The sequence below is a fragment of the Anolis carolinensis genome, chromosome 2 (genome assembly GCF_035594765.1).
Source record: "Anolis carolinensis isolate JA03-04 chromosome 2, rAnoCar3.1.pri, whole genome shotgun sequence".
NCBI lineage: Eukaryota > Metazoa > Chordata > Lepidosauria > Squamata > Dactyloidae > Anolis > Anolis carolinensis.
Window position 1 is genome coordinate 211,745,151 of NC_085842.1, and position 23,704 is coordinate 211,768,854.

General features: G+C 41.5%; 1 protein-coding gene across 1 annotated transcript in view; it reads left to right on the top strand.

The window, feature by feature from the left end:
• The window catches only part of ndufb11 (NADH:ubiquinone oxidoreductase subunit B11), a 53,321-nt gene that overhangs the window by 12,554 nt on the left and 17,063 nt on the right, over nt 1-23,704 (top strand). The window lies entirely within an intron of this gene.

The window sequence follows — 23,704 nt, forward strand, 5'->3', positions numbered from 1 at the left end:
ATGGCTCACGGGCTACCCACACTTGTCAGTGTTGTCTTAGACACCCACCCACAACTTTCAAACTTTTACAGCGAATGTCAGGATAATTGACATGGCCTCTTTAACATACTTTATACCAGAAAATGACATAACTGCCTTGCACTGTCTATGTTTCAGTGCAGCTTGTCCTGATTTATATTTACAACTTTCCTTGGAAGAAAGTCCTTCTCTTATCTTACCATCCCTTACAATTTGGATAAGCTTCCCCCATTATGATCTTCATTCTACCAATTATCTCCTTTTTTCCATTACCAATTTCCATTTTTAAAGAAAATATTTACTTTCAGTTATATGTATCCACTATAGTTTTGCTATAGAATTGCATCACCAATTATTTCATCTAATGAGTTCAGGCAAGAGAGTTTGATTTGGGCAATCCTGGATACTCAGTCTACAGAAATAAAAGGTTCCTTACACACACACACACACTTTGTTGTGGTCACATTTTTACATACTTGGCTTTACCTATCAAATCCTGTGAGGCATTCCTGAATTCACAGCTGAATGTAGATGTGTTCAGCATTGTATATAATCCTGAAAGGATGAAATGTAGATATGTGAAACAGGAAGATATGTAGAAGAACAGAGCAGGATTAGTTCCAAACACTGTATAGTAAGCAATTGTTGCCTGTTTACAACAGTTTCTGTACACAAATGCTGAAGATGTAATGTGTAAACCGGTCTTAAATCATTGGCCTATGTTTGTGGTGAGAACTACTTTAGCTTTGCTTATTTTGTTGTTATGGACATTGACAATGAATCAGTGTAAGGCTTGAGCACAGGCTGATATCAGGCTTATTTATTTATTTATTTATTTATTTATTTCGTGTCAAAAGCATTGCACGACAAATACATTTCAAAATGATGGGGGGAAAAGGAAATTGCAAGCAACTAAATAGTTTTGGACCAAAAGCGGGCAACAGCAACCGCATTGTCCGTAGCTTTAAACAACTCCTCCTCAGTACATGAGGCAGGGCATAGTGGGCAAGCATACATATGCGGAGTTGCTTGTTCTGCTCCACAGTCACACAAGGTGGAGGATTCCTCCAGGTAGTGCCATCTTGCCAGATTGTCTTTTGATCTGCCCACTCCGCTTCTCAGTCTGTTTAGGGACTTCCAAGTTGCCCATTCTTGGTTTGCCCCTGGAGGAAGACCCTCATGGGGGGGTCATCCAGTTAGAATTGCCAGGTTTAGCTGCCCAGAGAGACACCCTTGCTGCTGTTGGAGGAACATCAAGAGGAGTGGTGGTTCTCATGAAGCCCTTCCTTGATTTGAGTCTGGTGGGAGGAGGCTGATAGTCATGCAGTGGGTGGCTTTCACAGTGTTCAACCTTATTTCTCTCACCGTTAGCAGCAACTTCCCGTCGCACGTCAGGAGGGGCAATGCCAGCTAACTTGTAGAGTTTATCAACAGGTGTAGGTTTAAGACATCCTGTGATGATTCTGCATGTTTCATTTAGTGCTATGTCCACCTGCTTCGCATGGGCAGACTTTTGCCAGACAGGACAGGCGTACTCAGCAGTTGAGAAAGACAAGGCCAGGGCTGATGTTCTTATTACTTGTGGGTCTGCACCCCATGCGCTGCCAGTCAGTTTCCGCAGGATGTTGTTGCGTGCAGCTACTTTGTGCTTGATGTTTATGCAGTGTTTCCTATATGTTAATGTTCGATCTAAGGTGACACCAAGATATTTAGGATGGAAACAGTGTTCGAGCTCTTGGCCTTCCCAAGTAACTTTCAGTTTCCTGTTGGCTTCACGGTTACGTAGGTGGAAAGCACACACTTGTGTCTTGGCAGGGTTAGGCTTCAGGTGGTTCTCTTTGTAGTAGCTGGAGAGATCTTTCAAGGCATTCGTGAGTTGCTTTTCAACTGTTTCAAAATCTTTCGCTTGTGTTGTGAGGCCAAGGTCATCAGCATATATAAAACTCTTTGTGAGTGGTGGTTGTGGCTGGTCGTTCGTGAAGATGTTAAATAAGGTCGGTGCAAGAACGCTGCCTTGGGGTAAACCATTCTTTTGCCTCCTCCATCTGCTTTTCTGGCCCTGAAACTCCACATAGAAGCTGCGGTTTTCTAGGAGGGTCTGGACAGTTTTTGTAAAATCAAAGTCCCGCGTAACATGGTAGACTTTATGCAGCATTTTTCTATGTTGCACCGTGTCATAGGCTGCCGTAAGGTCCACAAAGACTGTTCCCGTAATGCAGCCTTTCTCATAGCCTTCCTCGATATGCTCAGGCTGAGATAATATCTTAAAATATTATATGTATCTTTGGCTCCCTGCTCTTGATACAGCTGTGGAAGCTTCCTTTTTAGGGATATTTGACTCTCCAATTTTAGAATAGTGTTATTCATACACACAGTACTGACAAATGTGGGAAGCTGCCTTGTATCAAGTCCATATCATTCAGGATAAGGCAGCCTCCCACATTTGTCAGTAGTGTGTGCATTAAAAACACTACTCTAAAATTAGGGCTCCAAATTAGAAAGCAACATAGAAATTATTTGGACACCCCCCATCTTTTTTGTATGACAAATCCCATTATCTCTTAGGTCCTCTGGGGGGGCATTTACTCCAATCAGACAGAACCTGACTGGCAATCGCCACCCAGAGGACCTTTTCAAGACTGTGGAATGACCTGCCGGAAGAGCTCCAACAGCTAAATCAGCTGTCAGAATTAAAGACACAACTTAAGACCTATCTCTCCTGGCAGGCCTACCCAGTCAATTTTAACTTTTATCTGTAAAATTTAAGCTGCATTTTACCTGCGTGTATTGGTTATGTATTTTAATAATTCTTTGTTTTACTTAGCTGTTTTAACTATTTTGTACCCTACACTGAGCTTCAAGGAGAGGCGGGTAACAAATAGTAATAGTAGTAGTGGTGGTGGTGGTGATGATGATGATGATGATGATGATGATGATGATGATGATGTTGTTGTTGCCACTGCCATTGTTCCAGCTTCTGTGCTAGTGAACACTATGCAGTATCTGCTGGACTTAATTTCCTCCCTTGGAGCAATGCCCTTTTTTGTGTGTGCTGTTTCTTATTTAGATCATAAGCCTGGGGGCAGTTTTTAAACTGCTCTGGGAGCCAGCATGGTTTGAGTGCTGGACTATAACTCTGTAGACCAGGCTTCAAATCTCCATTTAGCCATGGAAATCTACTAAGTGATCATGGCAAGGCACATTTTTGCAGCATCAGAAGAAGGTGATTGTGGCAAACCTCCTGTGAACCAATTTTGCCAAGAAAACCCCATGATAGAATTGCCTTAGATTAGAGTCAGCCATTCAGAAATGACTTGAAGGCAATGCAACAATAAACTGCTCTGAGAACCTTTTTAGCTGAAGGGCAGAATGTACACTGTTGCTATGTGCCTTGAAGTCATTTTCAATTTGTGGTGACCACAAGGCAAGCCTGTCACTGGGTTTTCTTGGCAAGATTTTTCAGAGAGTGTGTGATTTGCTTGAGGTTGCCTAATGGACTTCCGTGACCAAATGGAAAATGGAAATCTCTGAAGTCAAGGTCCAAGACTCACACCACCATACCATGTTGGCTTTCAAGGCATATATATTCTAAATAAAGAGATAATAACTATTGACCATGTTGGCTAATGTTTAATGGAATCTCATTAGAGTGAGTGACCTGTTGTGAGTGACCTGTTTTTGCTAATAATACCCTGCAGTGTGACAGCCGATCTGTAGAGCATCATATTGTTTGTTTCAGGTCAGTACTTGCTGACTGGCAATAGCCATCAAGGGTTGAAAACATACATCTCCCCAATTCCTACCTAGGGCCTTTTGTTTGAAAAAATGGACTCTAGAACTGCAACCTTTAATCCTACCTGGAATTCTGCAGTCTAAACTTTGAGAATATGAAGGGGAATTAAAATAAGGGAGAAATTAAGCAAGATGTTTTGAAGAGTTACTATGGCCACTGCCTCAGCTTCCAGTTGGCCAGTTTCTGGAGTAAACTATGGCTAGTGTTGCATCTTTTGCACTCATCATATATAACTCCAGCTTTGTTCTGCAAGGCAGCTTCTAGCCCATTTGATGGCTTGCCCTCATTTAGGGCTTTGTGGTACGCTTCTGGGCTCTGATTATATTATCAGGAAGTATTGTGTCTGCATTGAGCTAAACTGTGAAGGTGAATTTACAAGGTATTTCTGAATAGTGCAGTGGTTTTGTTCTGCTTGAACAGAAATTTCTGTATTACTAATACTAGGCTCATATTCTGCTTTCATTCCCAGTGAGCGAATGGTTAAGAAGCCCCTGCTGTAAAGAAATGAGATTTTCCCCAGCCTAGAAATGCTGCTGCCATAAATCTCTTGCCAGATTCACTTTAGCAGCCGTTCTCTCTGTATCCCACTGAATTGACATTAACTGGAAGCCAGAACAGACTCCTACCTTTTGTATTCAATGGAAATGTGCCGAGACACTTGGACATCTTGGGAGCAATTTTTGAACCTGGCTCCATAATTAGCACTCAGCACTCAGAGAGTGGAGGGAGGAGGCACTAGCTGCCTGTGTCTGCGCAGGAGGCATTGATTGCTGCGTCTTTAGACAGGAGTTGGTTTTGTAGCTCCAGGCAATGTTTTCCACAGACGGTGTGTGTCAGCGTTGATGCTGCGAGGGGCAGGCATCAACTCTAGAGCCCTGAGGGTAGCCATTTATTAGGCCCAGGGGAAATTAATTGTATTGACTGCCGTATTTCTGTTGGAATAGAAGGGACCTGAATTGATGGGGAGAGAATAATTTTTTGCTTGAGAAATTTTTCGCCATGGAAAAGAGGGTTCAATAGAAATTGAAAATGCCACCTTTTTTTCCATCTATGGGCTTTAGGGTGAAAGAGATGTGAACTGCCAGACAGTATCTCTGGTTAATCTATATATATAAAAGAGTGATGGCATCACGGCAATTCACAAAACAACAAAAGTACAGGCCCCCCAACCTCAAAATTTGACAACACAACCCATCATCCATGCCTCAAGGTTGATACAACAAAAAGAAAAGAAAAATAAAGTCCTAATTAGAGGGAGAGCAATAATTTTTTTTATCCAATTGCTGCCAGTTTAGAGGGCTAATCTCTGCCTACTTGGTTGCCTAGCAACCAAGGGACAGCCAGGTTTCAGTTAGGGGACAGGCAGATATAGGCCTCACTTAGACTTCTTCCACAGATTATCTAATTTGCACTGGATTATATGGCAGTGTAGACTCAAGGCCCTTCCACACAGCTATATAACCCATTTATAATCTTATATTATCTGCTTTGCACTGGATTATCTTGACTCCACACTACCATATAATCCACTTCAGTGTGCATTTTATACAGCTGTGAAGAAGGGGCCTCATATAATCCAGTTCTGAGCAGATAATATAAGATTAGAAATATACAGTAGAGTCTCACTTATCCAACGTAAACAGGCCGGCAGGATAAGTGAATATGTTGGATAATAAGAAGGGATTCAGGAAAAGCCAATTAAACATCAAATTAGGTAATCGTTATACAAATTAAGCACCAAAACATCATATTATACAACAAATTTGACAGAAAAAGTAGTTCCATGCGCAGTAATGCTATGTAGTATTTACAGTAGAGTCTCACTTATCCAACACTCGCTTATCCAACGTTCTGGATTATCCAACGCATTTTTGTAGTCAATGCTTTCAATATATCGTGATATTTTGGTGCTAAATTCATAAATACAGTAATTACTATATAGCATTACTGTGTACTGAACTACTTTTTCTGACAAATTTGTTGTCTAACATGATGTTTTGGTGCTTAATTTGTAAAATCATAACTTAATTTGATGTTTAATAGGGTTATCCTTAATTCCTCATTATCCAACATATTCCCTTATCCAACGTTCTGCCGGCCCGTTTATGTTGGATAAGTGAGACTCTACTGTACTGTATTTACAAATTTACCATTAAAATATCACAATGAATTTAAAACACTGACTACAAAAACATTGATTATGAAAAGGCAGACTGCGTTGGATAATCCAGAACATTGTATAAGCGAATGTTGGATAAGTGAGATTCTTCTTTAATATGAAATAATTACTGGGATAGAATAATGCAGAACAATATAATCTCTAAAACCAGGACAGTAAATAAACAGGGGAATTCCACACAGGAAACAATCAGGGCCAGCTAACACCTCCCAACAAAGTATTCCCATCATCAAAGTCTGGCAAATCCTGTTTTCTCAGGGCCACAGACAGTAGAAGCACATAAAATATAGCAAACAACACCACTCTGAAAACAAGGGAATTCCAGACAGGAAACAATCAGGGCCAGCTAACACCTCCCAACAAAAAATTCACTCAGGGAGGAAACAGCCAGGCTTTAAAGCTGCAAGGCCATTACATCCTAATCATTTTTCCTAATTGCAGCATTCATACTTGCCTCCAACAAACAAAAAAAACCAATCAGAAATATTGTATATTCACAACCTTTAGGAAATAATATCCCCTGATGGCGCAGCGTGTTAAAGCGCTGAGCTGCTGAACTTCTGGACCGAAAGGCCACAAGTTTGAATTGGGGGAGCGGAGAGAGCCCCCACTGTTAGCCCCAGCTTCTGCCAACCCAGAAGTTCGAAAACATGCAAATGTGAGCGCATCAATAGGTACTGCTCCGGCGGGAAGGTAACGCCGCTCCATGTAGTCATCCCACATGACCTTGGAGGAGTCTACGGACAACACCGGCTCTTCGGCTTAGAAATGGAGATGAGCACCAACCTCCAGAGTCAGACACGACTGGACTTAATGTCTGGGGAAAACCTTTACCCTTGACCTTAACTACTACCAATTCCTCAATACTTTATTTCCCATACCACCAGACTTCGCCACAGCAACGCGTGGCCGGGCACAGCTAGTAAACTATATAGATGATGTCTAATTGAATCTGAATGATTCAAGTGCCTCAGCGGCTTCTGCTTCTACAGTTCTTTGGCTCAAGATGTGAATGAATTACATTGGAACCTCAACTTAGGAGCATCTCAACTTAGGAGCAGGTTGAGTTAATAGCTGTCTCTCAGCCCAGGTTTCGCTTTGACATATGGGCAGGGTTTTGAGTTAAGAGCTAGCGCCAGATGGAGCGCTAACACAAGAGTACAGGGCTTCAAGTGAGCAGCCTCTGTGTCTTGTGTTCTTGTCCAGTTTGGGAGATTGCTGTCCGCTTTAAGGAACTTTGAGTTAGTTGATTTTGTGGGGGTTTTTTTTATTCCTGATATGTTTGGCTTCATGAAGAGGGGGGGAGCAAGGGATGGAGGGAGGCTGGAATGAGTACAGTATGAAGAAAATGATGCTTCTCCCTCTTCACTTTGTGCTTTGTTCTTCCTTGCCACAACTTTGTGCCACAAATTTCTACCATCTTTCTTTTTATTGTTTCATGCGAATGAGCATTTATACATTAATCATTAATCATTATTTATAAAGTACATTTCCTTAATTAAAAACACATAACAAAAATTGGAGTTTTTTGGGGGTGGGATAGTTTAATAGCATTTTAGTGGGGAAATTCACTTTGAGATAAGAATGTTTTGAGTTAAGAACCCTCTGCCTGCCATGATTTCTGGACTGTGAGAGCTGTTCGACAGTGGAACTCTCTCCCCGGGGCCGTGGTGGAGGCTCCTTCCTTGGAGGCTTTTAAGCAGAGGCTGGATGGCCATCTGTCGGGGGTGCTTTGAATGCGATTTCCTGCTTCTTAGCAGGGGGTTGGACTAGATGGCCCATGTGGTCTCTTCCAACTCTACTATTCTATGATTCTATGATTCTATGATTCTGGAAAATGTTTTTTGACTGGACATTTAAAGGATCCAGCTGAGAGTAGGTTATACAATCTGAAAGCTAGAATCATATCTTGACTACTGCCTTTGAACCATGAAGGCCAGCAGAAGGCTGATAACCAGATTTAGGAGCAGTTGTGTATTTCGAAACCTGCTTCTTTCAACTTACACTGTCACTAGAGAACACTTTATTATGTACAAGCTTCTGGGTTGCTGCAACCTTGCATGGTAAAGAAAAGGAGTACATATATGAAAAGAATTTAATACGTGAGTAGGGATTTTAATATGTGGATAGGAAGATGGTTCAGAAGATGGCAACCAACCTCTTTGGGCAGAGTTGGATTGCTGATATTTGCCCCTCTCTCTGGTATTTCTCTAGTAGTTATATGTTTTTCCAGGTCTGGTATTAAAATATCAGCCACCCTCATTTTCCATAATGTGACAGCCTTTTAAGACCAGCAAGAATTCCTCCCTACTCCAAGTTCATAAAGTAGGGTGTATGGAAAACATTCTTGGTTGCTGTTTTCTGCCTGTGAAGCTGGCCTTTTGTATTTCCTGGAAAGGCTGTAAAGCAATTTGTCTTAGGGCAATTTTAACAGCCTTTCTTTGTTCCTAAACAATTCATCCACCCCAAAAAGGACCATAAAAACATCTGGCAACCAAATAAATAAATACATAAAGGTACAATATAAGAGTACAGTCAGCTGGCTTAAAAATAGCTTGAACTAACTATGGAAGCATAGTTATAGTCAATTATAAACTGTAAGCAGCATCAACATTACATTATTTGAATAAAGGGGATGGAAGTAACTGTATTTGAATACACTTTGAAGTACTAGTGCTAGGTTTTGAAATCCTAAATGGTCTTGAAGCTGGGTACCTTGAGGACTTTGTTCTTTCCTATATTCTTCCCCTCGTGCTCTAATTAGCAGCATTTAGTCCCACATTCCACTTCCAAATGCTTTATAAAGTTATAAGTTATTGGACATGTAAGCTGGATATGACCATGGAGTAAGTAGCAGTGGATTAACTTTTGGGAAAAAATGTTTGAGCGGGAATCCCTCTTACCAAGCAGTCCTAGAACAAGTGGCTTATATACATAAATTGGTGCTCAGTTTTCTGATATCAAAATGAATGAATGAATGAAACTTTATTTATACTCCGTCCTATCTCCCCGAAAGGATTCAGGGTGGCTTACAACAAACCATGGCAAACATTAAGTCAAACATTCAATCAAAAACATCTCAATAAATTATGAAACAACTTAAGTAAACAGTACAATACATTGCACAATCCACATAATTCTAAACGTATTAAATCCTTAAAATCTCATTAAAAGTCTAAAATTCAGCTAAAATAGTTGGGAGATGGTGAATAGTAGATTAACAGAGGTTAGCAGCTGGGCGAGGGTTCATATAGATGTACTTAATCCTCCTCTCCATAAGCTAAATTGCATAGGTGTGTTTTCAATAGCCTTTTGAAGGAGATGGGGGAGGAGGCCATTTTTAATTCTTTAGAGAGGGAGTTCCAGAGGTGGGGAGCTATCACGGAGAAGGCCCTCCTTCTCATTCCCACCAGCTGCACTATTCAAGTTACTCTGCTGTTATTTTGCTTCTGTTTATTGCCAGTCCTTTCACTGAATGGCTAAGTAATCATAGAATCATAGAGTTGGAAGAGACTAAAAGGGCCATCCAATACAATCAATCCCCTGCCATGCAGAAAAACACAATGAAAGCACCCCAACAGATGGCCTTCCAACCGCTGCTTAAAAATCCATTCAAATAATAACCCCCATCCATTCTCATCCAAACCTTTACTCAGCATGCAAAATTCTGCCATTTCTATAGGGCATCAGATTCTTTACTAAATTCCATTTTGTTGGCTTGCCTAAATTTCCATTCTTGAAAATAGTTGTACTGGGGTGTTTTTTACTTGATTGGTGAGATTCAGAAGTTACAGTAGTGTCTCATTTATCCAACATAAATGGGCCAGCAAAATGTTGGATAAGCGATTATGTTGGATAATAAAGAAGGGATTAAGGAAAAGCCTATTAAACATCAAATTAGGTTATGATTTTACAAATTAAGCACCAAAACATTATGTTTAACACCAAATTTGACAGAAAAAGTAGTTCAATACGCAGTAATGCTACGTAGTAATTACTGTATTTACTAATTTAGCACCAAAGTATCACAATGTATTGAAAACATTGACTACAAAAATGCATTGGATAATCCAGAACATTGGATAAGCGAGTGTTGGATAAGTGAGACTCTACTGTATATAGAAAAAATTGGCCAAGCCACAGTGATGTTGCACCTTAGCTACATTCAGGTTAGATTCCTGTCATGTGTAGAATATGCATAGAATCACCCTTGAAAGTAGTTCAGAAACTACAGTGGGCAAGGAGTGAGATGTAGAACATTTGTGGAAGCAATGTGCTCAGATTATATTGCATCCTTATTCTGTACTGTTCACATTGGGCACCTGTTCATTTTTCTGTCCCCGTGAAGGCGCTATTTTGGCCTCTTGTTACCTAAATGAATTGTCCACTTCTGATTGAGCTGGCCCAAATACTAAGATCAGTGTCTACACCTAATGCTTGTTATCCAGCTGTGACAGCTGTTTGCTGAAGAGGTCACTTTGTCGGTGATGGCTCTACACTGAATGTATGACCTAGGTCACTTTGTTAAAAAAAGAAACACTGTGAAGTCACATTTCTTCCAGTCTATATATGTGTGCACACATGCATGTATATGAGCCTCTAAGTTGCCTATCAACATATGGTGCCCCATGAATTTATTAGGGTTTGTTAAGCAAGGAGCACTCAGGGGTGATTTGCCATACACTCACTCTGAAATTTAGCCTATAACACCTGAGATTTTTTTGGCCATCTCTCTAAGTACCAGCCTAGCCTGACACTGCTTTGTTTTCGAGGTCCTATGAGATTAAGTGCTCAAAGGATATTGATCTGGTGCTTCAAAATCATCAGCTGCTGTGCATGTTTCATTGTAATTCATGTATTTTGTGTAATCTTGTAGACCATCACCTAAATATCCTAAGGCACTGGATCCTATCTGATCTTGGAAGCTAAACATGGTCAACTCTGATATACTTGAATGGGAGACCATCAGTGAATACCAAGTGCTGCTTGACAATATTTCTGAGGAAGGAACTGGCATAACTATTTCTTTGTCTAAGAATACCCTGTGATATTCATTCAGGAAGCCATACAAACAATCATGCATGCCCTGAGAACACGCCCAGTCCACTGTGAGAAGGATGTTTCCCCTTCTTGGTGTTAGAGAACAAATGAGAGCCAGGGTGGTGAAGTGGTTTGAGTGTTGGACTAGGAAGCTAGGAGGCCAGTGCTCAAGTCCCCACTATGTTGTGGAAACCCACTAGTAACCTTAGTGCATAACGATGGATATAGCCATAAATCCTGATAATCATTAAAAAGTAGAACTAGGTATTCTAATGCTTGACTAGAATGGTTGCTGAGGAGATAGTCCTGGGAGAGAAACTGCCAAGTGCTGGCAAGGTCCAGTTAGGCAGATGAACCCTGTTTTCTCCTTTTCTTTTGGTATACCTAGATGGGAATACCAGTTGGATACTACTAACCTTTTGGAGGAAATATATCATAAGAGTTACTAGATTGAAATAACATTTTCTTCATTGTTCGGAGGAAGGACCATCATCCTCTCCCAGAGCTGTCACCTCAGCAGCCCTCATAATTGAGTAAAGATGAACACTTAATGTCATTGTTTATGACCTCCATCCTAACACTTTCTTGTCATTTATTGTCCTGTTACATAACCGTTGTGGTTGATCAATATTATTTCCTTATTCCAGGTAGCAAATGACAACTGTTTCATATATTGTTGCTATACCCAGTTCATAAACTGATGCATCCCATCACCTAGTGATGCAACAGTTCATATTTAGCCAGGCTGGTCCTCAGATAGTGGCTATGCAGACTGCCAAATTGAGCTGTACTTAAAGTCTTACTAGCTAGCTAGGTAGAACATACCATAGTGTGCATTGGTATATGTACAAATGCACATACATACATATGATTTAAGCTTCTTTGTGAGAAAGGTGTAAGATTATTGTTGTTACGTACTTTCAAGTCATTTCTGATTTATGGTGACCCTCAGGCAAAGCTATGGTGACAATTTCTTCGGTAGAGTGGGGTTGCCATTGCATTCCTCTGAGGATCAAAGAATGTGATTTGCCTAAGGTCACTCAGTGGGTTTTCATGATGGAGTGTGGATTTGAACCCTGGTCACTCAGAGTCATAATCCAGTTCTCATACCACTGCATTACATTGGCTCTCGAGATATACCATAATTTAGATAAATACTCAACTCAACACTGAAGCTTGGCTGTAAGACATATAATGGCCTGTGCACATAAGAAATACCATATTTACTCAAATCTAATGCTCACCTTTTTGACTAAATTACCTTCCCACAAATAGGGTGCGTATTAGATTCAGATGACATGGTAAATGCGGTTTTTGGGTTTCTGGGTTTTGAGGTGCGCATTAGATTCAGTGGCACATTAGACTCGAATAGATACCATATATTGGCTCTGTAGTGTCATATTCTGCAGTAGAAGCTGGATTTTCAGTTGATCTCTTCTTTCTGCCCTTTCCAACTTAAGAGAAATTGGGCACATTGGCTCCAGCCTCTGTAGCTTCTCCCTTTCCTATATATGATAGTTTGTGCTTCAAAAATAAGGGTGGAAAAGTATATTGACAAATCAGGAGAATTCATTCTAATTTTTTTCATGCTTTTACAAATATGAGTTTGTAAAAACGGAGAAACATGTTTTTCTACTTTGCAAATGAACTGAATAGATAAAGCATGGGATACGACACACATGACAAGATTAAATTATATCATATCATAATTTAATTGGGGTCTGAGATAGAAGAGAAGACAATTTTTTATAGAAAAGTGGTCTTTATATACTTCTGAAATGGTATGGTTCAAGATAAAATTGGTTTTCCCATAGTTTTGAGGATAATGTGATGGATTTGGAAGAAACTGTGTTTTAACCTGTAATAATAATGATAAAAAAAAATCTGTGATGGCAATATACCTGCCAAACAAAATCCAAGGGAGCCCAAACCTGTCAAAATTAATCAGTGGGAAATGGGAAGGAAATGCTGGGGAAAGCTGTTAAAAGGTATAAATATAGACATATTGACACATTTTTGAGAAGTTGCAAAGAGATCTTTTGCCCCTTATTTTTTTTTGAAAAAGATTTAATTTCTGCTTTGAGAAAGTTCATCCTTTACTGTATATCTAAATTTTGTTGAATAGTAATGGGAGATGAATTTGGGTTTCTAAGGCCTTATGGGTACCAGAATCCACTCCTGTTGTTGCTGAGTTTTTCATTTTTCCATTCCAGAACAGAACAAACACTGCAGTGAATTTGTTGCCAGTCTAGGTATGCTGGGCCATGGTGGGGTGTATTGATCCAACCTACAGGAAAAATTACTCGCTCACTATTTATGCACACAAGTGCAACCCTTGACTAATAGGATGGTGACCGGCAGGTGGGTAAATGAACAGGGCAGCCATGTGTGAGCAGTTTTTGCGTGCAGAGTCTGATTTTTAGATAGGTGAGTTTCTACCTTTTAGAGAAGTTAAAAGCCAAGTCAAATTTAAATTGCCTATGGCACAATGTCCATTACAAAACATTCTGAAACTAATATACTTACATTAAACAAAGGAATTACAAAGAGAATGTTAAAAATACAGGAACAAAGCAACAAATTTTACTAGTTAAGATGTCAGGCCAACAATAACAAAGGTAGCTGCAAAAACTCAGATGAGGTAAAATTTTGGAATATGGTTAATTCAAGTTTAAGGGACTCTGAGCGCCACCTAGAATCTCAGATTTCAGTTTCTACATGGGGGAAAAATGAGGGGATTTGGAGCCAGCTATGGGAACTCATTCAACACAGATCTCCCTGACTGGCACCTGATGTCATCTCAAGAGACTGATCATCTACTTGAAAATTTGGTAACTGGTAATGCTCCAGAGGAAGACCTGCTACCCTCGGATTTATTTAAATTTATTTCATCTTGGTGTGCCCCCTTTCTGGCCATGCTATTTTAACATATCAATCAGACAGGAATTATCCGTACTGAGTGGCAGTGCAGTATTTTCATCACTTTGTACAGGCAGTCCCCAAGTAACAAACATCCAACTTATACATAACTGATAATTAAGAACGAGGATTAGAAAACAGAAAATGAGAGAAGGGGAAATTCACTCCTGAAAGAGATATCATGGGGAAAAGGTGTGTCCACTGAAGCTCTACCACAGTGGTTCTCAACATCTGGGTTCCCAGATGTTTTGGCCTTCAACTCCCAGAAATCCTAACAGCTGGTAAACTGGCTGGAATTTCTGGGCGTTGTAGGCCAAAACACTTGGAGATCCACAGGTTGAGAACCACTCCTCTATCACCAATCCTTATTTCCACAGCAAGCCACATCTTTCAAAAGCCAATTATCACAGGGACAGAGGGTGGGGTGAAATCTTCTGAACAGGGCACAGACAGCAAAACAAATACCACGGGTGTGTTCATTCTTCCCTATGGTATTCAAATATATATGCATGTATATATTTATATATAGACACACACAAGCAGCACCCAAGTTATGAAGAAGATACATTCTGTGAGCTTGTTCTTAAGTTGAATTTGTATGTAAGTTGGAACAGGTACATTTTTGAAGTATAACTCCAGCTGTGTTTGTGTGTGTGTGTGGATAGCATAGGGATTAACACTCCTGTGAAAACCTTTTGTCTGGAGCATCTAGTGTCCTGCATGTGACATGGATGGTACTGTAGCACGTTTAGCATCTGGGGAGGTCAAAAGAAAAGCAGTGCCCTCCCAAATAAGAACTCTGTCCCCCATGAACTGTTTTATTTATTTATTTATTTATTTACAGCATTTATATTCCGCCCTTCTCACCCCGAAGGGGACTCAGGGCGGATCACATTACACATATAGGCAAACATTCAATGCCTTTTAACATAGGACAAAGACAAACAACAACATAGCTCCGAGCGGGCCTCGAACTTATGACCTCCTGGTCAGTGATCCATTGCAGTTAATTGCAATGGCTTGCTCTACCGTCTGCGCCACAGCCCCTTCACTTCCCACATTACGAACATTTCTATGAAATTAAAAGTTCAGTTGAGCACTTATATATCTTGTTAGGCATGCCCATCTGTATTTTATAAGTGTTTTTATCAATGTCTGATATGATTTAATAACTTTTTAATTGATTCACAATGTATTGTACAATTTTATATATGTGTTTTATTGTTAGTCGCCCTGAGTCCCCTATTGGGTGAGAAGGGCGGGATATAAATATTGTAATAAATAAATAAATAGAAGGCAAAAGGATCAAGGGAATATGGGCACAGTAAATATAGAAGTCCTGAGTATGAGCGGTATTCAATGTCCCACTCACTACAATGCTCAAAATTTGGGAACTGAAGGAACATTTCATTTGGGGAGCAGAAACTTAATGGTGGAGAATGCCATCATTTTGCCCTAATTCGCATTCCTTTGGTGGTGAGAGTCATTTCTCCCTCGCAGCCCCATCGCCATATATTTCTCTTGATGTTGCCATGTCACTTTTGGCTGGCGAAGGTCAATGTCCAAATCTGTCCATATGACTGAAACTGCATGCTATTCTTATGCACAATTTTACTGAGTGGTTGTTTATTTGGATAAATTATGTCTGGAGTTTGAGTTTACCTTCTTGTGGAAGCATGTGAAGGAAAGAGTCACTGATGTTGAGAAAATGGATCAGTTTCTGGGACAGGCTCCCCGACAGTGTAAGAATAGAGCTTGAGGCTGGGGCAAATTGGAGTCACACGTGACACATTGCAGCACACAAGGCATTCCAGACAAAGGCTGGCCATACTTGGAGATTCCAGACACCCATTCTAGTTCATTATGCACCTTCCAGTGGGCAAAATATGCAACAGTCACTCTGATAAGGGCTGGCAACAGGAGATGCTAACATGGAAGGCAAGTGGAAGTGAACCGCAAGAGCACCTTGCTCACTTTTCAGAGGCAACAAATCTGCTTAGGCGGTTCCAGCTGGCCATCCCTTCTTGCTCACATGCTACCTTATATCACAAGGACACTGTATTAGAAGTGGGAGTTGCAGATATAACTATATGCAGGGGTTTTAACCTCAATTGTGAAATCCTAGAAATGCAGAGGGAGACAGAATACAGGAAAAACTTAAGACCCTTAGCTGGCATAAATACCTTTTAAATAATGGATCTGTTTTCATTGTTCCAATGTAAATGTTCAAAATATAAAGATCATGATTTTAGGTCCTTTCTAAGAGATGAAAAAAGAAGGGAGATAACTTTAAAATGCCATCACTCTTTTTAAGACCCTTTTGTTTTCCACCTCTAATGCACTAACACACCAAAGCCAAACTAGTCTAAAAACCACTAGCTTTTTAAACAAAGCTTCCTCTGAAAAATAGGTTGTAAGCACAGTCCTGGACCCATTTAATTAGGAGGAAATCCTATTGAACTCAAAGCAGCTTTTTTCTGAATCTGTACACACATGTTTAGGATTGCACTTAAAACATCTATAGCCCTAAGCCATATGTGGGGAAAAGGAGGCCCACAGGCTCCTTGCAGTCCCCTGGGGCAGTTTTTGAGTTTTCACCAATTTTCAAAATAGTTTTTGATTAAAAAACACACCCCTGTGAATCATTTCATAGATTGAACTGGGTATTGGTATGTGTGTTCTATGGCAAAACAATGCAAGTCGTGAACCATAGAGGCACAAAATATGACTCATTAATGCACGAATGGCTCCATATTGGTTTGTTCAGCCTTGATGATAACCTTGGGAACCATAGCTTATTACATACAGCTAGCCTCCACCAGCTGCTGTTCATTCTCCCATAGTTCCTACAGTTTTCTTTCTTATTTTTTTCCTGAATGCATGTTATAAGCATTTTGCCTTTCATACCTTACTACTCAACTCTGTAGACTGATGTCCCATGAATGGTCTTTAATGTAACTCAAGCCAAAGGCTTTCCAAGATGTCTCCATGTGTTTTAGAAGGCATCCACAAGGCTGTTCACCATATCTATGAATCCGGGTCATCAGTGCTATATGTAAAATGATTGTGTGAATTCACTCTAAAATAAGTTAAAACCAACAAGAGTGATTGTGCCCCTAACCCCTTTTTACTGCAGAGAAGGTAGCCATTAGGAACTGAACAATAATCTTCGGCAAGGAATATCTATCCAGGTAAAATACTGAAATCTTCTCAGTTTCTTTTCAGATTTTGGACTATCTTCCTGAATATCCAAACATTCCCTTGCCGCCATGCGTGATGACAGTTCCTGTCTTCTTCTTTTAAGCAGGCGGAATGCCGAGTTTCTCAAAGTGCAAGGTTGCAAGTTTAGTGTATTGAAGTGGTGAATGCCATGCAGTGTCAACTTTCGAGTTGCCCTCAGTGGTGACATTGAACACCCAAAATAGACAGCAGTGTTTAATCTGTAAAAGTGATGAGGTGGTGAGCTATTCAAATGTGAAAAGAGGTCTTTGGGGACCCACTCTCACACAGCCTCCAAATAGGAAGGACTGGATTCAAAGGGGGGCTTTAGGTCCACTGTGCCCTGGATAGCAAATTACCTGTGGCTCACCAACCTGTTTGCAAGAGAACGGCACCTCCTTCCCGTGACAGTGCACCTCCTCTTCTTCCCTGACAGCCCCTTATTTACCCTCATGGCACAGCCTTTGTCTATCAAATGCCATTTGGTACAATCCTAAGAAAACTATCTTCTCAAACAAAGCACTGAGCAGGCACCCCTTCTTAATATAGCTCCAAGAACAATGGAGGGACCGCAGCTGTGGCAGCATTTAGACATTCAGCACTTGTAATGGGGGGCGGGGGCAGGTGCTGTGGGAGACTTGCCAATAATAGAATAATCAGCCTCCACTGACAACTTGTCATGACTGACACCCTCGCCTCTCAGCCTGCCATCTTGATGCCTGCCACAAAGTTAGGCTCCCAAACAGGAAGCAGGTCAAGCCCCTATGCAGAGAGCTTTTTATTGTTCTACTTCTTGTCTCCCCCTAATCCTCACTGCGTTACCACCACTCTAGTGGTTACTGAGTTTGAGTGCAAGGTGCTCATGTCCCTAGAAATGAAATTCTAGACAAGGAGGAATATGCGTCAGTGCTGGGAATCCCGTTATAACATACAACCAGTCTTTTTTTTTCTCCCCTGTCTTCACCTGTTTGGTATCCAGAGGAGATATTTGCATGTTTTCGCACATTTTAATTGATCTTAATTCAGAAGTCTTAAGTAGCCAAGGGAAGATGGGTGTCTCCAGTGCTTCCTTCATTGGAACTAGGCAAATGTTTATTTGCCTGAATGGTGTTCCTGTTGCTCCTTAGTTGCATAAAACCTCGCCCCCCATCGCAAATATTTTGGTAGTAATGATAGAAAAGGAGGAGAGAGGAGTTTTTCTTTTTTTAATTCCTTAGAATTAAGCAGTATAATTGACAGGTAGAGTTTGTATTATGTTATGCTGCAACACCAATTTAGAGGAATAAGACATTTTTGCGGTGTGTGAAAATGAACATTAAAATATCCCATATAATCAGAGAAACTAGTTTTTTAAAACTTTGTGTCCATTGAAAGCCTGGGCCAGTGTTATACCATTGCCTAGGTTGTATAGCATGTGCTTGAGGCTTAACCCTTGCTTTTATATACTGCATTTCGTATATTGCTTACCCTTGCCTTTCCTGCAAGAAAAGGGCAATACATACAGGCTTTGCCATTCTTTCCTTGCAACCTGGATGGTTAAACTGAGAGGGCCTGATTTTGTGTAGGAAAGTGAAGAGAGCACTCTCAAATCGTCTAAGCCAACTCTGTACAATTTCAGATCCACCAAATGAGTTGTGGGTTATTAACCAAGTAGTGTGGGGTGCTTGGATATAAACCCCTACCTATTGCAACCTCAAGCAAAAGAAGAATAAGCCCCTACAAGCTCCCATAAATCACTGGTCAACTCTGTTTTATTGAATTGGCCACAAATAGTTGTTAGGGCTGATTGCAAGATGTGAGATAGGTGAAGAAGGTCTAGCAAAACAAGGTCCACATGAAGTGCTTGGTGCTTGTCTTCCGTGGGAGGGTATTCCTGCATGGCAGGGTTTGGACTAGATGGCTCTTCTGGTCTCTTCCAACTCTGTGATTCTATGAAAAGGTTTCTATCCCCAGAAGGCAGCAATGGTCTGAGATAGGTAGCCAAAAGAGCTGCTGGAAGGAATAAGAGGGGTTGTTTGCCTGATTGCCTATCCCTCTCTTTCCCACACATTTATCAGCTGTGCTTTCTGCAGTACTTGCTACCCCTGTCATTGCCTATCTGTGTGCATGTTTTCTGCCTGTGCCTGTGCTTTTTCTCTCAGCACAAAGGCTCTTTAAATATTTAAATTGCAGCAAAGCTGCTCGTATTCTTTAATTAATTATAGTGACCTGAAACCGCTGCCTTGCCTTAGGGGAACATCAGCGCAGGATGGCTCCCTTTGCCTTGGATCATTGCAAAAAGGCTGGGAGATAAAGGGGGTGCAGAGAAAATAATAGCTCAAGAGTTTCTGTACTGGGGTAGCTGGGAGAAAACAACATCCAACTCCCTCCAGATTGTTTATTTCTTCCAGGTTGTTCCTTTAAACCAAGCTGTTTAATGTGTGCCTTACCTTTATTTAAGAGTTGTTAAATATGGCTGTATGGCCATGTTCTAGAGCAGTGGTTCCCAAACTTATTTGGCCTACCGCCCCCTTTCTAGAAAAAATACTACCCAGCGCCCCCTGGAATGGGGGGCGTGGCTTAGAGGGGTGGGCATGGCTCCTGCTCCTGCGGGGCTGAGCCTCTCCCCTAGTCCAAGATTCAGGGCTGCGAGGGGAGGTGGGCGAGGCCACAAATGGGCGGCCAGGACTGGGATGGGTGGAGTTACGAGCTCTGAGGCAGGGCTGAGCTTCTATCCCTGTTCTGCGGCACCTGCCAGGACACAGGGGGCGGGGTTAGAGGAGGGGCCGAGGCCTCTTTCCAAGTGCCTGACAGGGCTGAACCTCTATACCCCGCCCCCATGTTCTAACAAGCGGCTCAGGGGAGGTATACAGAGGCTCAGCCCTGTCTCGCGCTCTTGGGATGAGCCCCCGCCGCTAGCCCTGCCCTTTAGTCTTAAAAGGCCTCTCAGGAAAAGTATACAGGCTCAGCCCTGTCTCGGGCTCTTGGAAGGAGGCCCCGCCCCCTTCCCTAGCTCCGCCCTCTGTGTCCCAACAAGTGCCTCAGGAGAGGTATAGATTCTCAGCCTTGTCTTGGATTCTTGGGAAGAAGCCACACCCACTCCTCTGGCTCCATCCCCTGTGTTCTAACAGGCACCTCAGGGGCTCAGCCCTGTCTCCGGCACTTGGGAAGAGGCCCCTCCCCTCCCCTGGCCCTGCCCCAAATGCACCTGTGGCCATCACCGCCCCCTGGATCGCTGCAGCGCCCACCAGGGGGCAGTAGCGCCCACTTTGGGAATCACTGTTCTAGAGCATGGCCACACAGCCCGGAAAACATACAACAAACCTGTGATCCCGGCCATGAAAGCCTTCGACAACTTTATTTGAGACTTTATTGGCAAGCTGATTGACAGATCACTCCCAAACATCCTGGGACATGTGCTGTACTGGGATATCTGTTTTGCTGTTTTATTATCACTGAGTGGGCTGCAACTGAAGAATGTGAGCCTGTAGTTCAGAACCAGAACTTCAGGAACAGCTGATGTTAGCTTTTTAGCTAACCTGAGCCCTGGTGTCCCTAACAAAAATCAGATAAAGACATTCATCTTTGAGGATGGCCCTACAGGCAAAACCTGGCAATACTGAGGGCATGTAGTTTTCTATGATGATACATTGTTCTTTTGGCATAGAAGTTTATAGTGCACCTAAGAGGCTGAGAGTGGAGGTCACCAGCCACATCATTAGGAGGAAATAGTGATTTTGGAATGAGTTTTAATCCTTCCTTCCCAAAACATAGCATGGCTTTCTGAAAATGTCTCTTGGCGTACTGAAAATGTCTCTTGGTGTCTCTTCACTTCCCTGCTTTCTCCCCATTCTGCCTTCCTTCTGGCCTTTAGCACCATCATGGCACAGGATCGTTGTTCATTCTGTGTCTCTCTTTATCTAAACACAAATACAATTGGCTGGGAAGGGGGAATTCGCAAACTTTAGGATTGTACTTGATCTGGAGTACAAGTTTTACAGGTTAAGCTAAGGCTGTGCCACCTGTCACTGTCACCACCAAGAGGCAATAGAATTGTCCTCAAAAATGTTTCCTCCCTTTATATACCTGTCACATCAATTTTTGGATTTCCATTGCTCCGCTTCAAAAGATTGGGGTGAGGTGGGGTCCATTGCAAATATAGCTCCTCGGATATGAAGAGAGGAGGGGCGTCTGTACTTGGGAGCCTGCTGTGACTCAGCCTCTACCAGCAAGTAGGCGAAGGAAAAAGGAACTCCTGCTGTGCCGGGCAGAAGAAGGGCAGCATGCTGGCATGGAGCAGGCAGGCTCTGGCATCATAACTACAGGTGCCTGACTCCATTGGTGTTCTCACCAAGTGAACATCTTTCTGCCACCACCATCATCCTGAGAATCCAGAACACCATTAGGGTCAGCATGCCTGTGAAGATGTCTATATAGTTTCAAGGAGGCAGTAAGGAAAACATGTATGCATGTATCCATGTGTAAATGTGGGGCTAAACTTGGGCTACTGCTAACTGAAAGCTGAAAGGCTGATCTTACCTGAGCTTTCAAATTCATACTGGTGCTGTAACTGGGCAAAAGGAGTATTCAAGCAACAGCCTAATGAGATATCTACTGCTAGCTCCCTGAAAATTCCCTGTAAGCCTCCCCCCCCCCACCACTTTAATATGGGAGAAGGGAAAGACAGAGACGGAACCCAACATTTCAGTGTTGTTAGCATAGACTAGGAAACTGGAAAGTATGTGATCCAGCTCATACTCCTAAGAAATTAGTATCAGTCCTACCCAGACACTGCCCCATTACATCGGTGATGATGAAGTATTTTTGATTCCTCCAGATTTTAGGCACAGATTCTCCTAAACTGGGGACAGTGTGGGGGTTCATACTTTCTTGATTCTAATTTCCCCTCTGTCATGGAATCCTGGCTACCTCACTTATGCAGTCCTGTCCAACAAGGGTTATAGAGGTGATGTATGTGAATTGTCACATGAGTAAAAGTGCTCTTTCATTTATTCAGTTGAAAGAGCATACCGTGATGAATGTATATCCGTCTTAATAGACATTAACCACGGTGTTTTGTTGTTGTTGTTTTTTTAAAAAACTTTAATCATTTAAATTTTTTTTTTTTGCATAAATAAATGTATAACTGTGTCCTGTTTTTAAAAATGCAGGTAAGCCGCCTTGTATCCATAAAAGGATATAGATAGGATATAATTGAAATAAATAAAATAATTCTGTATGGAGAAGAATCTGAAATCTCCTGGACTGTCCCTGAAGTCATGCTCAGGGGCTTAGTAACCCGATACTTGTTTTTAATTTCAAGGATCAGCAATCTCTTTGCTTTAAAAAGGGGAAATTTCAGGGGAGTTGGAATTACTTTCTTCCTGAAAATGTTAACACTAATGTCTAGCAATATTAACTACTCCATCAGCCCTGATTGGTCTTGTTTTTAGTCCAGCCCTTTGACTGGCAAAGAGTTCTCAGAGCATGCTGTCTTCCGATTCTACCATGTCGTTGCAGTCATTCTCATTTACTTGAGAAATATGTGAGCTCTTGGACATATTTTCATAAAACAACTTTATGCTGTTGAATTCTGAATCTGCTCCAGGCTGCTCTGGCCCTCTTGAGTGTGCCATTGTCTTGACCCCCTCTTGCTTTGTGTCTGCCTTTTAGTATTGTGTCTGCCTTTCTTCTCAGAAGAGTGTTGGCCTCCTCTTGGTTTCTGTTGAAGAAGCTGCTGGGGGGCATGCACTGTGCTTCTTTGGCTTGTCGATGCTAGACAGCTCTGGACCCTTTGGAGCTTGAAGGGTAGGTTAGACACAAACTAAGTCTGAATAGTGGAGAGAGAGAGCTATGTTCACATCTAGGGCATAGAAGAAGTTACCCTCTTGCCTGGAAGTTCAAAATCAGCCACTTTGAAGTACAGATTTGTGATCTCAGATGTTTCGGTGAAGAATCTCCATTGCACAAATACACATAATCTGGTCCAGAGAGCTGCTGAATTCCTTGCTTAATGCTTTTCCTCATCCCTTCATGGTCAGTGTCCATCAGTATATTCTATTGGCACAACTCTTTTTGGGAGGGGGGACAAAGCTGTATTTACGTTTTCACTTTTCTGGGTTAGCAATGCAGCTTCTGGCTTATTTAAAACTAAAGAAAAATACATGGAGTGAGACTGTATCTAGAAGCCAAATTCATATTCAGTCTAATTCTAAACAATTTCTTGTATTCTTAAAAAAATCTTTGCTGCCAACAGGTTTCACAATGGAGTGGACAGGGGAAATGGCTAATAGCTTCTACAATGGGAGCAGGCAGCCAAGTTGAACTGAAAGTGGTAAAAATTTCTTGCTGTACAAGCCTTGTAAAAGGATGGGAACTGGAGGTCTCAGAAAAACAAATTGTTTCTTGAACCAATGAAAGATAGTATCTAATTTGTTTTAGGTTTGTTTTTTTAAAAGATTGTGGGATTGGGTATGTTAGGAAAGCAAATTAGTCACTTTTAAGTTGCTCCATAACACTTAGCATAGGGTTGGATCAGATTGTGCAAAGCTGAATTT